The sequence below is a fragment of the Hemitrygon akajei genome, chromosome 20 (genome assembly GCF_048418815.1).
Source record: "Hemitrygon akajei chromosome 20, sHemAka1.3, whole genome shotgun sequence".
Taxonomy (NCBI): Eukaryota; Metazoa; Chordata; class Chondrichthyes; order Myliobatiformes; family Dasyatidae; genus Hemitrygon; species Hemitrygon akajei.
Genome location: NC_133143.1, coordinates 59,889,337 through 59,901,461, shown reverse-complemented (window position 1 = coordinate 59,901,461; position 12,125 = coordinate 59,889,337). Strand labels below are relative to the sequence as shown.

Below are 12,125 nucleotides of genomic sequence, written 5' to 3'. Positions count from 1 at the left end.
TTTGAACTTTGAACATTGATTCTCATAAGTATGCACATCAAATGTGGCAGTGGTCTTTAGATAACAGTATGGAAATTCATTAGTGAAGTAACAGCAAAATCTAGAAATAAATCTTTGGTGAAAATGTTCATCATCAGTAACTGCAAATAAAATATTGCATGACTTAAGAGTCATAGAATTCTACAGCCAAAAACAAGCCCTCTGGCCTATCAAACCTGTGCCAACCTGGTTTTCTGCCCAGTCCCATCCACCCACACCTGGACCATGGCCCTCCATACCCTTTTCATCCATGTCCCTAAGCAAACTTCTCTTAAATTCCCCTTAAGGTTTCAAATTTTATCCTAAATCTATGATTAGCTTCTAGTCTCACCTAACCTTGGGGGGAAAAAGCCTGTGTGTATTTACCCTATCTTTACCCTCATAATCTTGCATACCTCTATAAGCTTCACTAGTTTTATAAGCTGCAACTTGTACGTCATGTTTTCACCCAGAAGGTAGAACACTGCACATGAACAGACCCTTCAGCCCGCGATGTCTGAACCACTGCCAGATTCAACTAAATGTCTACCGCCCGCACATGATCCATTTTCCTCTATTTCATGCATTTTCATGTGTCAATCTAAACTGCCATTATTGTATCTGCTTCTACTAGTGCCACTGGCAGCCTTTCCTGGCTCCTTCCACTTTCTGCATAAAAAGACTTGACCCACACATCTCCCTTAAGCTTCCTACCCTGGGAAAAAATTCTGACTGGGGACCTTATTTATGCCTTTAAACTTCTATCAAGTCTCCTCTCAGCCTCCAGTACTCCAGAGAGAAGAATTCAAGATTGTGCAATCTCTCCTTATAGGTCATGCCCTCTAAAGTATGAGCAGTGTATTATTTACAGGTTTCCACTTCCCTACTAATCCGGTTTTACACTGGTGTCTTATTTCATTTGTTAAAGGCTGCCCTTCCCACTTACATTGGTCCTTAGTGTCCCCTCCTCTCCCTCTCTTATGCTCAGAGTCATATGTGCGGCGGAGAGTATATTGACCAGCTGCATCACAGGCTGGTATGGAAACACTAATGCACTTGAATGTAAAATCATGCAAAAAGTAGTGGATACAGCCCAGTCCATCATGGGTAAAGCCGAGGAGGTGAGGAAATGCTGTTGGACAACCCCCCAAGCGGCCAGATCCCAGATGGAGAGGAAACCCCAGCAGCCAAGCACAGCTCGCAAGGATCAGACAGTCCTACGCCCAGTGAGGGGGGCACTCACAAGAGGAAGAGAGTAAAGGAAGAGAGAGAGGGCCCAACCAACAAGAGGCATTTGAATTCCTTCTATAAATTCAGCCGTGACCTCCCCAAACAGGTAGGTAGGAGTCCACTAGGAGTATGGACTTTGCAAGCAAATGGGAAGGGATTGGGCATATTGGGATTGTGGTCAGTGGCAGTGAATGTGAGAGGGTCAGGTCCATTGGAGCTATGGACTGTTGGAGTGAATGGGTAGGGGTTGAGATCATTCAGATTGTGAACGGTGGTGGTAAATGAAGAGATGGGTATAGTGGGAGTGATTGGGAAGAAGTGGTGTCCATTGGGATTTTAGATAGTGGAAGTCATTAGTAAAGAGTTTTGTTCCTTGGAATTTCAGACAGTGGAAGTAAATGGGAAGGAGTTGGTTCCATTGGGAATAAGAACAGTGAAAATGAATGGAAAGAATTTTGGACCATTTGGATTATGGACAGTGGGAGTGAATGTCAAGGGGTTGTTTCCATTGCGACTAACCATTACTTGTTTATCCTGCTCCCCATACCTTGTCCCAGCAGGATTCCAGCGATGAAGAACTGTCACCCAGAGAAGGGGGTGAGGCCCTCTCCCGTCCCTGGAACACTGAGAGCCCCGAAGGGAAGGTTGTGTATGGAGAATACTCCAGCCCTTCTGTCTACCCTGAATTTGACTGAAGCCCTCAATCCTGGACTAGGAGGCATCAGAAGAAGAGGGCTGGGGACTGGCACTTGGAGGCAGGCCAGTTCAAAGGACCTGAACCACCCGCACCTTCCAATATTTTAGGGCCCACCCCCTCAGATCCCTGGCCACATGTTTTGTGACACTGTCAGCAGTGTTCTATGTTAACGAGGTCGTCATTCCAGTTGTATTCGTCTGAGAAAATACCATGCCAAGGGAGGAGGCGGCAGGATGGGCAGCAAAATTGGGATTAGGAGTGCAAAGAATTAGGAGAACAGGCTAGATCTAGGACTGAATCTAAATCTATCTCTCATGTTCTTTCTGTATCTGTCTCACTTTCCCTCCCTCCTCAGCCACTTTTTACCACTCTTTACTCTTGTCAGATGGACAATGTCTTTCACACCTGTCTTTCCTGCTTCCCTTCTCCACTTATGTCTCTCCCATCTTTCTTTCTCTCCATAGACAGAGTATACAACTCCCTTTATACCAGGAGTTCCCGAGCTGGGGTCCCCAGACCCTTTGCTTAATGATCTTGGTCCATGAGATAAGAAGGGTTGGGTAGAACCTCTGCTCTGTACTGCCCTGTAAGAATCTCTCCAGGTACATGTTAGATGTTCCCTTTACTTCCAACACCTTGAGGGATATCTGTTCTGTTTTTAAACATCAAACAAGAGAAAATCTGAGCAGCACGCACAAAATGCTGGAGGAACTCAGCAGGCCAGACAGCATCTATGGTAAAAAGCACATTCGACATTTTGGGTCAAAACCCTATGGCAGGACTGGAGGAAAAAAAGCTGACATCTACTCCTCGACTTTTTTTCTCCAGTCCTGCCGAAGGGTTTCGACCTGAAACATCAACTGTGCTTTTTATCCATAGATGTTGCCTGGCCTGCTGAGTTCCTCCAGCATTTTGTGTGTGTTGCACTGTTTTTAAACATGTTCTCTCTGCACTGTTAGAGATAATGGTTCTGACCAGTGTAGTAATTTCTTATTATTGTCCAGTAATTCCTACTTTTCCATCGATCTTTGAAGTAACAATAAGTCAACATTTCAATAACTGTGAACGTGATTGATTGTGGAGGTAAAACCTCATAAATCCAACTTGATTAGACAGAAATATGAACAGTACCCAAGAAAAGTAATGTATGAAATATGTTATTGAATCTTTTTTTGTTGTGTTCTTGCATTAATTTAATAAAAGCAGTTCATTTTTGACATCTTTCAAGTTATTTCTGTGGAGGAGATCCAGGGTACAGGCGTATTGGGTTCAGAGAGCTCAGTAGTTTCCTCTATGTAACAAATCTCATATCAAGTGTGTTGCAGTTTCATTTTTGACATGATTTACAGATTCTTGTTTTGAGCAGTGTACCACTGTGCGAGATAAAGGTGATTTTTGCTTGTCCTGTTATGGAGCAAAAAATATTGACATAATTCTGCACCATATCAAAAAGACAAGTATTTATGACCAGTTGAATTCATCCAGCATTTTTAATCTGTTTCCATCTGCAGTTTTTTTTTTGATTTCCAGAAAAGTACTTGTCGGTCATTCTTTTGCCAGCAGGGAAAACAATGGACTGGTTACATTTGAGGTGCTGTCCTTACACTCCTGTATACCTCGGACTTTAGATACAACACTGAGTCATGTCATCTGCAGAAATTCTCTGATGACTCAGCAATAGTAGGGTGCATGATGGGAGGACTGGTGGAGGACTTCTTCGAATGGTGCAAACATCACCTGCAGCTCAACATCAAGAAGACAAAGGAGATGGTGATGAACTTTAGGAAGACTAAGCCTGCACTGCTCCATTACTATTGATGGTGAGGTGGTGGATGTGGTGAGGACCTACAGGTACATGGGGTGCACCTGGATGACAGACTTGAGTGGAGTACCAACACGGAGGCTGTGTACAAGAAGGGCCAGAGTCACCTCTACTTCCTGAGGAGACTGATGTTCTTTGGCATATGTCAGCCTCTCCTTCACATGTTCTACCAGTCTGTTGTCACCAGTACTATCTTCTATGCAATGGTGTGTTGGGGTATTGGCATCAACAGGGATGATGCCATCAGGCGCAATAAACTGATTAGAAAGGCTGGCTCTGTTATAGGAGTGATGCACCATCAATAACTCACTCTGAGACGTAAGAAGCGAGGTATCGGCTTTTATGGACTGGAAGAATGAACAACACTACATCCTGGAGAATGAGGCTGGGCTCAGGCCTCAATCGCCTTTATACAGGGGTCTGTGGGAGGAGCCACAGGAGCAGTCCAGACAGGTATATGTAGTTCACCACAAGGAGTCAAACTGGACACACTGGAGGCTGTTGTAGAACAAAGGACCCTGGGAATATCCTGGCAATTCTGGACAATGTTTCTCACCCTTTGCATGCCACCTTGGCTGAACAAAGGAGCACTTTTAGTAATAGACTAAGATAACTGCACTGCTTCAAAGAGCGCTAAATGAGGTCATTCTTATACTTGGCCAATGGGCTCTATAATGAGTCGATCTAGCTGGGGAAGTGATGACCCTCTCCTGTTAGATACTGTTTGAGGTAACTTATTTTTTTATTCTTTCTTACTTATTTTCTAATATTTGTATACAAACTTTTCTATCCAAAAGTTTGGGCACCCCAGTCAAAATTTTAGTTACTGTGAATAGCTAAGCAAGTAAAACATGACTTGATTTCCAAAAGGCATAAAGTTAAAGATGACACATTTCTTCAATATTTTAAGCAAGATTACTTTTTTTAATTTCCATCTTTTACAGTTTCAAAATAACAAAAAAGGAGAAGGGCCTGAAGCAAAAGTTTGGGCACCCTGACGCTGAATTTTGTGCTGAGGACGCAGGAGAGGTTTTCTTCTGATGACTCTTCCATGAAGGTCATACACAGTAGAACAGTGCACCACCTCGCCAGAGTCTGCTAAATCTTCCTGAAGGTCTTTTGCAGTCAAACAGGGGTTTCGATTTGCCTTTCTAGCAATCCTAAGAGCAGTTCTCTAGGAAAGTTTTCTTGGTCTTCCAGACCTCAACTTGACCTCCACCATTCCTGTTAACTGCCATTACGAACTGAAGAAATGGCTACCTGAAAATGCTTTGCTATTTTCTTATAGCCTTCTCCTTCTTTGTGAGCATCATTTATTTTAATTTTCAGAGTGCTAGGCAGCTGCTTAGAGGAGCCCACGGCTGCTGATTGTTGGGAGAAGGTTTGAGGAGTCAGTGTATTTATAAAGCTTTGAAATTTGCTTCAACTGGCCTTTCCTAACGATGACTGTGAACAGGCCATAGCCCTAACAAGCTAATTAAGGTCTGAGACCTTCGTAAAAGTTATCTGAGAGCTCAAATCTCTTGGGGTGCCCAAACTTTTGCATGGAGCTCCTTTTTTTTCCCCCACTCTAAAATCGTACAAAACAAAAATAATACACTAATCTTGCTTAAAATGTTGAAAAGAATGTTTCATCTTTATGACTTTTGGAGATCAGTTAATCTTTTACTCACTTAACTATTCACAGTAACAGAAATTTTGACCAGGGTGCCCAAACTTTTGCATGCCACTGTATCTGTGTATAACTGTAATTCCCTTTGGGATCAATAAAGTATCTACCTATTTATTACATTTCTGTCCACATTTCAAAGATAAGGTATAACAATTTCACCAAAATACAGAAGACCATAAGATAGAGGAGCAGAATTAGGCCTTTTGGCCCATCGAATCTGCTCTGCAATTTCATCATGGCTGAAACATTTCCTTTTCAGCCCCAATCCCTGCATTCTTCCCATGTCCCTTCCTGTCTTGGGTGCCCCTCACCATCCAGGACATTCCTTGTTCTCATTGCTACCATCAGGAAGGAGGTACAGAAGTGTCAAGCCACACAATGATGGATGAACAATTTTGTTCCTCTGTCATCCAATTTCTGAATGGACATTGAACCCATGAACACTACCCTACTTCTATTTTAGCACTACCTACTTAATTAATACATATATAATATTCACATTTTTTTCTACATTATGCATTACATTGTACTGCTGCCACAAAGTCAACAAATTCAATAACATGCTGGTAATATTAAACCGGATTCTGATCCTGACTAATAAAGAATCTCTCAATTTCTGCCTTAAATATACCCAATGACTTGGCCACCTGCGGCAATAAATTCCTCCTCATCTCTGTTCTAAATGGATGTCTCTCTATCCTGAGGCTGTGTCCTCTGGCCTTAGGCTCCCCAACCATAGGAAACATTCTCTCACAAATCCACTCAATCGAGATCTTTCAACATTTGAATTCCAGTGAGCACAGGCCCAGAGCCATCAAATGCTCCTCATATGATAAGCCTTTCAACCCTGGAATCATTTTTGTGAACCCCTTTTGAACCCTCTCCAATGTCAGCACATCAGTTTTTAGATAAAACTGCTCACGATACTCCAAGTGAGGCCTAACCAGTGCCTTATAAAGCCTCAACATTACATCTGTTCTTTTATATTCCTTTAGATGCTGTCATTTAACATTATTGATTTCCTACTCTGCTAAGTTCAGTAAATTAACCATGTTTTTCTGCAACAAAGAGTCTGAAATTCATTGCTTAAGATAGCTGTGGAGCCCAAGTCATTGGGTATACTTAAAAGTGGAGGTTGATTGGTAATGGTGTCAAAGGTTACGGGGAGAAGGCAGAAGAAAGGGATTGAGAGGGATAATAAATGAGCCATTGATAGAATAAGGGTGCATACTTGATGGGCTGAACGACCTATGATGTGCAGCTGATACAGACCTGAAAGGGAGAAGGCACAGCGTACCTTCCTAGATGAACCAGGAGCAAGGATGGACAGAGCAAAGAAGTGCCATCAAGGAGAGCAAAGTGACTGGAAGTGTGAAGAGGGTGCAGACACAGTAGGGTGAAGCAGGATCGATAGGAATAAAGGGATCTTAGGGGTCAAAGCATACGTGAAGGATGTAAGGAATAAAGTCAATTCAATCCAATTCATTAACGAGCAGGTGTACCTAATAAAGTGGCCACTGAGTGTAGATGTACTCTGATAATAAATTTACTTTGAACTTTGATCCAAACTGATCACTTCATTCTAACAATGCATTGAAACAGTTTAGAACTGTTTAAGAAAGGCTCTAAACAGAAACCTGGAGATTATAGGCTACTCACAGTCCTCAGCAGCCCTGTGTCCACCATGGAGAACTTCAGGTTCCTGGGAACCACCATCTCTCAGGATCTGAAGTGGGAGCAGAACATCAGCTCCATCCTGAAGAAGGTCCAGCAGCGGATGTATTTCCTGCGGCTCTTGAGGAAATACAGTCTGCCTCAGGAATTGTTGCTGCAGTTCTACACTGCAGTCATTGAGTCTGTCCTGTGCACCTCCATCATTGTGTGGTTTGGAGCCGCCACCAAGCAGGATAGAACCAGACTACAGCGCACAGTGAGGACTGCCGAGCGCATCATTGGAGTCTCCCTGGCCTCTATTGTGGACCTGTACTCTTCCAGGTTGAAGAAGAGGGCGGGGAACATCATAAAGGACTCCTCCCATCCTGCGCACGGACTGTTTGATCTGCTTCCGTCTGGTAGGCGCTTCAGATCCCTCCAGTCTAAGACTAATAGGCATTGGAGAAGTTTTTCCCTACTGCGGTCACTTTGCTGAACAGTTAACTGCCGGTTAACTGTCGGCTAACTATTACTTGGATTGCACTACCTGTATGTATAATCTATATTTTCATTTATATTTATCATTATTATTGTTATGAGCAGAGAGACAACATCTGCCGGAAGTAAATTCCTTGTATGTGCATAGGTACTTGGCGATTAAAGTCTGATTCTGATTCTGATTCTGAATCTGGTGTTAGTAGTGGGAAAGCTATTCGAAGATATTCTAAGGCGCTGGATATACAAGTATTTGGATGGACGTGGACTGATTAAGGATAGTCAGCATGATTTCGTGCATGGTAAGTTATGTCTAATCAACCAGTTTTTCAACTGTTATTCCTACCGTAAGTATATTACCTATTATGCAGGCATGGAAAGTTTGGGAATCTGGCCTGGTTCCTAAACTACTTCGGCTGTATCGCTGTTTGGAGAGATTTCTTTTTCTGCCTCACCACAATTCTCCATTCTAATTGTAAACATAGATTTGAGACATGCTCGTAACTATTCCATGTAAAGCCCTGGGGTATTACTAAAGGTTGACAACCTGGATGGAGTAACCAAGTCTTCTGTTCCGAAATATATTTCCATGAAAATAAAAGTTTTTCCAAACTGACAAGTAGCTGGGAGAAATGTGAGAAAAAGTTAATTGCAACACACTTTTAGCTTTCAGCTAATTATAGCCCTCAAGAAATTTTAATTCCAGTTTTGGGAGGAAGCATTGTTTTGATCAATGATCTCAATTTGTGCACCTTGTTGCTTAATACAGTTAACCCTTGCCCGCCTACCATCTCAACTCTAAACAGTCGTCCTGAACCCTGGAGCACCATAGTGAACTTTAAATTCTGTTATTTTCACATAGTCATAGAGCACCACAACACAGGAACAGGCTCTTCGGCCTACGGAAAAGAGATTTCGGGGGTGTTTCGGGTCAAATCTAGTCCAGCTAACTACCACCTCATCCGTTTAGTCTCAGTTATTCATACATTAAAGGACCATACTGTTGATGTTGTCAAATAGTTTGAACTCAGCAATGCCCTATCAAATAGTGGCCAGAATGGGTCTCACAAGGATTATTTGACTCTAGATGTTATTACAGCCTAGCTGCAAAGCTTAATTCTAGAGGTGAGAGAAATTTGATTAAGTGAGACCTGGTAACACTGACGTCAGTGGCATCAAGAAAGGAGTATTACAGCCCTAAGATTTCATCCTTAAACCAACTGTCTCATCAATGTTCATCCTTCTATTTTAAGGTCATAAAGGGAGATTTTATTTATTGAGATACCACGTGGAATGAGCCCCTCTGGCCCTTCAAGCTGCAGCACCCAGCACCCAGCAATCCCCCAATTTAATCCAAGCCTCAGTGGACTCTTTCTGCACTTCACGATGCCTCAGTAAAGCAGCCAGCATTGTCATAGACTCCACCCATCCCAGGTGTTTGCTCTGCTCTTCCCTCCCATCGGCTAGGTGATATAAAAACCTCAAATCACGTACTGCTTGGCTGAAGGACAGCTTCCATCCCGCTGTTGAAAGACTACCGATCGGCTCCCTAGTACGATAGAGGAATTGACCTCACAAACCACAGCGTTTTGACCTTGTAGTTTATTGTCTACCTTCATTGCACTTTCTCTGTAAGTGTTACATTTTATTCTGAATTATGTTGATGTTTTACCTTGATGTAATGAATTGATCTGTTTGAATGGTGTGCAAGACAGCTTTTCACTATACTTCAGTGCATGTGAGTTGTATTTGCTTTCTTGGGTCACAGTGTAGCCTGACACAATGCCTACAGTGCAGAGCAGCAGAAAGCCACAGCGACCAGCTCTCTGGCTGGCTGAGTCTGGCTCTGTGGCTCAGACACTCTGGGGGGTGGGGGGAAGTGGAGTGCAGTAGTGACAGGGGATTCCATAGTTAGAGAGGCAAGCAGGAGATCCTGTGGATGTGAGAGACGCCCTGATATTGCCTCCCATGTGCCCGGGTCAAGGACATCTTGGAGCAGGTTCACAGCATTCTAAAGGGGCAGGGTGAACAGCCAGCAGTTGTGGTACGTATAGGTACCAATGGCATTGATAGGGAAAGGGTTGAGGACCTAAAGAGAGAATATAGGGAGTGAGGTAGAAAGCTGAAAAGCAGGATCTTGAGGATTGTAATCCAACCAAACCTGGAGTATTGTGAGCAATCACAAACACGAGAAAATCTGCAGATCAAGCTGAAGTCAAGTTTATTGTCATTTAACAATTTAAGAAGTGCATAAATATTAAAGGTTGTAATGTACGGAACAGAATAGCCCGTGACACTTTGAATATGATGCGGCAGGGAGTTCAGAAGCCGAATGGCTTGGGGGAAGAAACTGTTTCCCATCCTGACCATTTTTGTTTTTATGCATCAGAGCCTCCTGCCTGATGGTAGAAAGTCAAAGAGGATGCTGGGTGGAAGGGTGGGATCCTTAATTATACTAAGGGCCCTGCGTATGCAGCACTCCTGATAAATGTCCCCAATAGATGGTAGGGAGACCCCCATGATCCTCTCAGCCGGTCTCACAGTCCTTAGTAGTGACTTCTGGTCCAATGCTCAACTGGTAAGACTCTTGGCAGTGTGGAGGATCAGAGGGGTTTTGGGGTCCAAGTCCATAGGACGCTCAAAGCAGCTGTGCAGGTTGACTCTGTGGTTAAGAAAGTATATGGTGTATTGGCCTTCATCAGTCGTGGAATTGAATTTAGGATCCGAGAGGTAATCTTGCAGCTATATAGGACCCTGGTCAGACCCCACTTGGAGTAGTGTGTTCAGTTCTGGTTGCCTCACTACAGGAAGGATGTGGAGGGAGGCCAGAGTGGAGAAATAGAGAAGAGGGAAGGTGGAGGGGAGAAACGCTTCCAGACAGTTTGTGTGTGTTACTACTGTATATTTACAACTTTTTTTTAAAGAACATTCTTTTTTTTAGTTTCTAGCTCCATAATAGTTAAGGGGATATCATGTTCTCTTGTCCAATCATTAATTCCAAATGTGTTGCCATGTCATATGTATGATTCACTTTCTCTTGCCCAATAATTTATTATTAATATGGTGTCATGTCATATATGTGACAAAGGTGGATGTTATGTACTTGGATTTTCATATGGCCTTTGACAAAAGGCCAAACATGAGGCTGCTTAACAGGGTAAGAGCTTTTGGTTCTACAGCAGGGGTGTCAAACTACTGGTCGGCGAAAGAGTCCAATCTGGCCCGCGGGAGGATTTGGGGGTAAAAAAGTACATTCATGACTATTTATTATGTATCAGTACGGCAGCCGTACAGTAGGTGGCAGTTAACCACCTGCTGTGCATAAGCACTTACCACCCTGTACTGAAGACTAATAAGGCCCCACTTACGTCGGCAAACACGGTATAAACACGGAGTATTCAGGTAAGTAACACCCGTATCAAGGCTGACACTGTTTGCTGCTGTGGTTCAAAATGCTTTCCAAGAAATGTTGACATCGAAGGTCGGATATTCAACGATAATTGGGAAGATCGTTTTTTCTTCTGTGAGGTCAACGGCAAACCTGTGTGTCTGATATGCTCGCAACAATTGGCTGTGGCTAAAGAGTTCAATATCAAACAACACTATGAGACGCCACACAGAGAAAAATATGACAAGTAGCAGGACAACTCAGGACGCAAAAGGTTAAAGAGCTTGAAGCAGCTCTGAAAAAAACAGCAATCAGGTTCACCAAAAGTTGAGAGACTCATGATGGAGCTGTTGAAGCCAGCTATATTATTGCCAACAAAATAGCTGCTGCGTCAGAGGGGGAATTCGTCAAAGTGTGCATGCTGACGGCGACTGAGCTGGTGTGCCCTGAGAAGAGACAGACTTTTTGTAATATCAGCTTGTCAAGAAATACTGTGGCAGAGAGAATCGGGGACCTTGCAGGAGATTTGAACAGTCAACTAAAAGACAAAGTGAAGTCATTTATTGCCTTCTCTATTGCAATTGATGAGAGCACCGACGTGACTGTTGTATCTCAATTGGGAATATTTATTCGTGGTGTTGATGCATCTTTGACCGTCACCAAGGAGTTTGTGGAGATGGTGCCCATGACAAACACCACAACGGCGAACGACGGTTTTCTCCAGCCTCGTCGAAGCCTGGGCAGACAGGGGGTTGACTGCAGTCACACTGTCAGCGTGGCAACAGATGGCGCAACGTCCATGGTCGGGAAAAAGGCAGGTGGTGTTGTGAAACTCAGAGAGAAAGTTCAGACAGAATCCAGAGCAGGAATTCTAGAATTTTCATTGTATTATACACCAAGAGGCGATATGTAGCAGGAGCCTATAAATGGACAATGTCATGGATGTAGTAACCAAAACAGTTAATTTTATTAAAGCAAAGGGATTTAATCATCTGCAATTTGACACTCTTTTGTCCGAATGTAATATTGGAAACAGCCTACCCTACCACACTGAAGTCCGCTGGTTGAGCAGAGGGGTTGTGCTCAAACATTATTTTCAATTGCGTGCAGAAATTGGGCCGTTTATGAACGAGAAAGGGAAGCCAGTGGC

At 43.3% G+C, this 12,125-nt stretch overlaps 1 protein-coding gene and 1 long non-coding RNA gene across 5 annotated transcripts in view; both read left to right on the top strand.

The window, feature by feature from the left end:
* Window positions 1–1,054: 1,054 nt before the first annotated feature.
* On the top strand, window positions 1,055–2,625 carry LOC140713989 (uncharacterized). Its single transcript, XR_012095800.1, has 2 exons — window positions 1,055–1,354; window positions 1,809–2,625. It is a non-coding gene; the product is annotated as an uncharacterized lncRNA (long non-coding RNA).
* A 6,469-nt stretch (window positions 2,626–9,094) lies between these two features.
* LOC140713833 (ornithine decarboxylase-like) overlaps window positions 9,095–12,125 on the top strand; it is a 34,893-nt gene continuing 31,862 nt past the window's right edge. Inside the window, exon 1 of one of the 4 annotated variants that reach the window (XM_073024399.1) lies at window positions 9,095–9,218. The gene's annotated coding sequence lies outside the window, so the exon portion shown is untranslated. Of the gene's footprint in view, window positions 9,219–10,949; window positions 10,990–12,125 lie in introns of those variants that run through there. The other 3 variants (XM_073024402.1, XM_073024398.1, XM_073024401.1) reach the window with 3 other exon arrangements.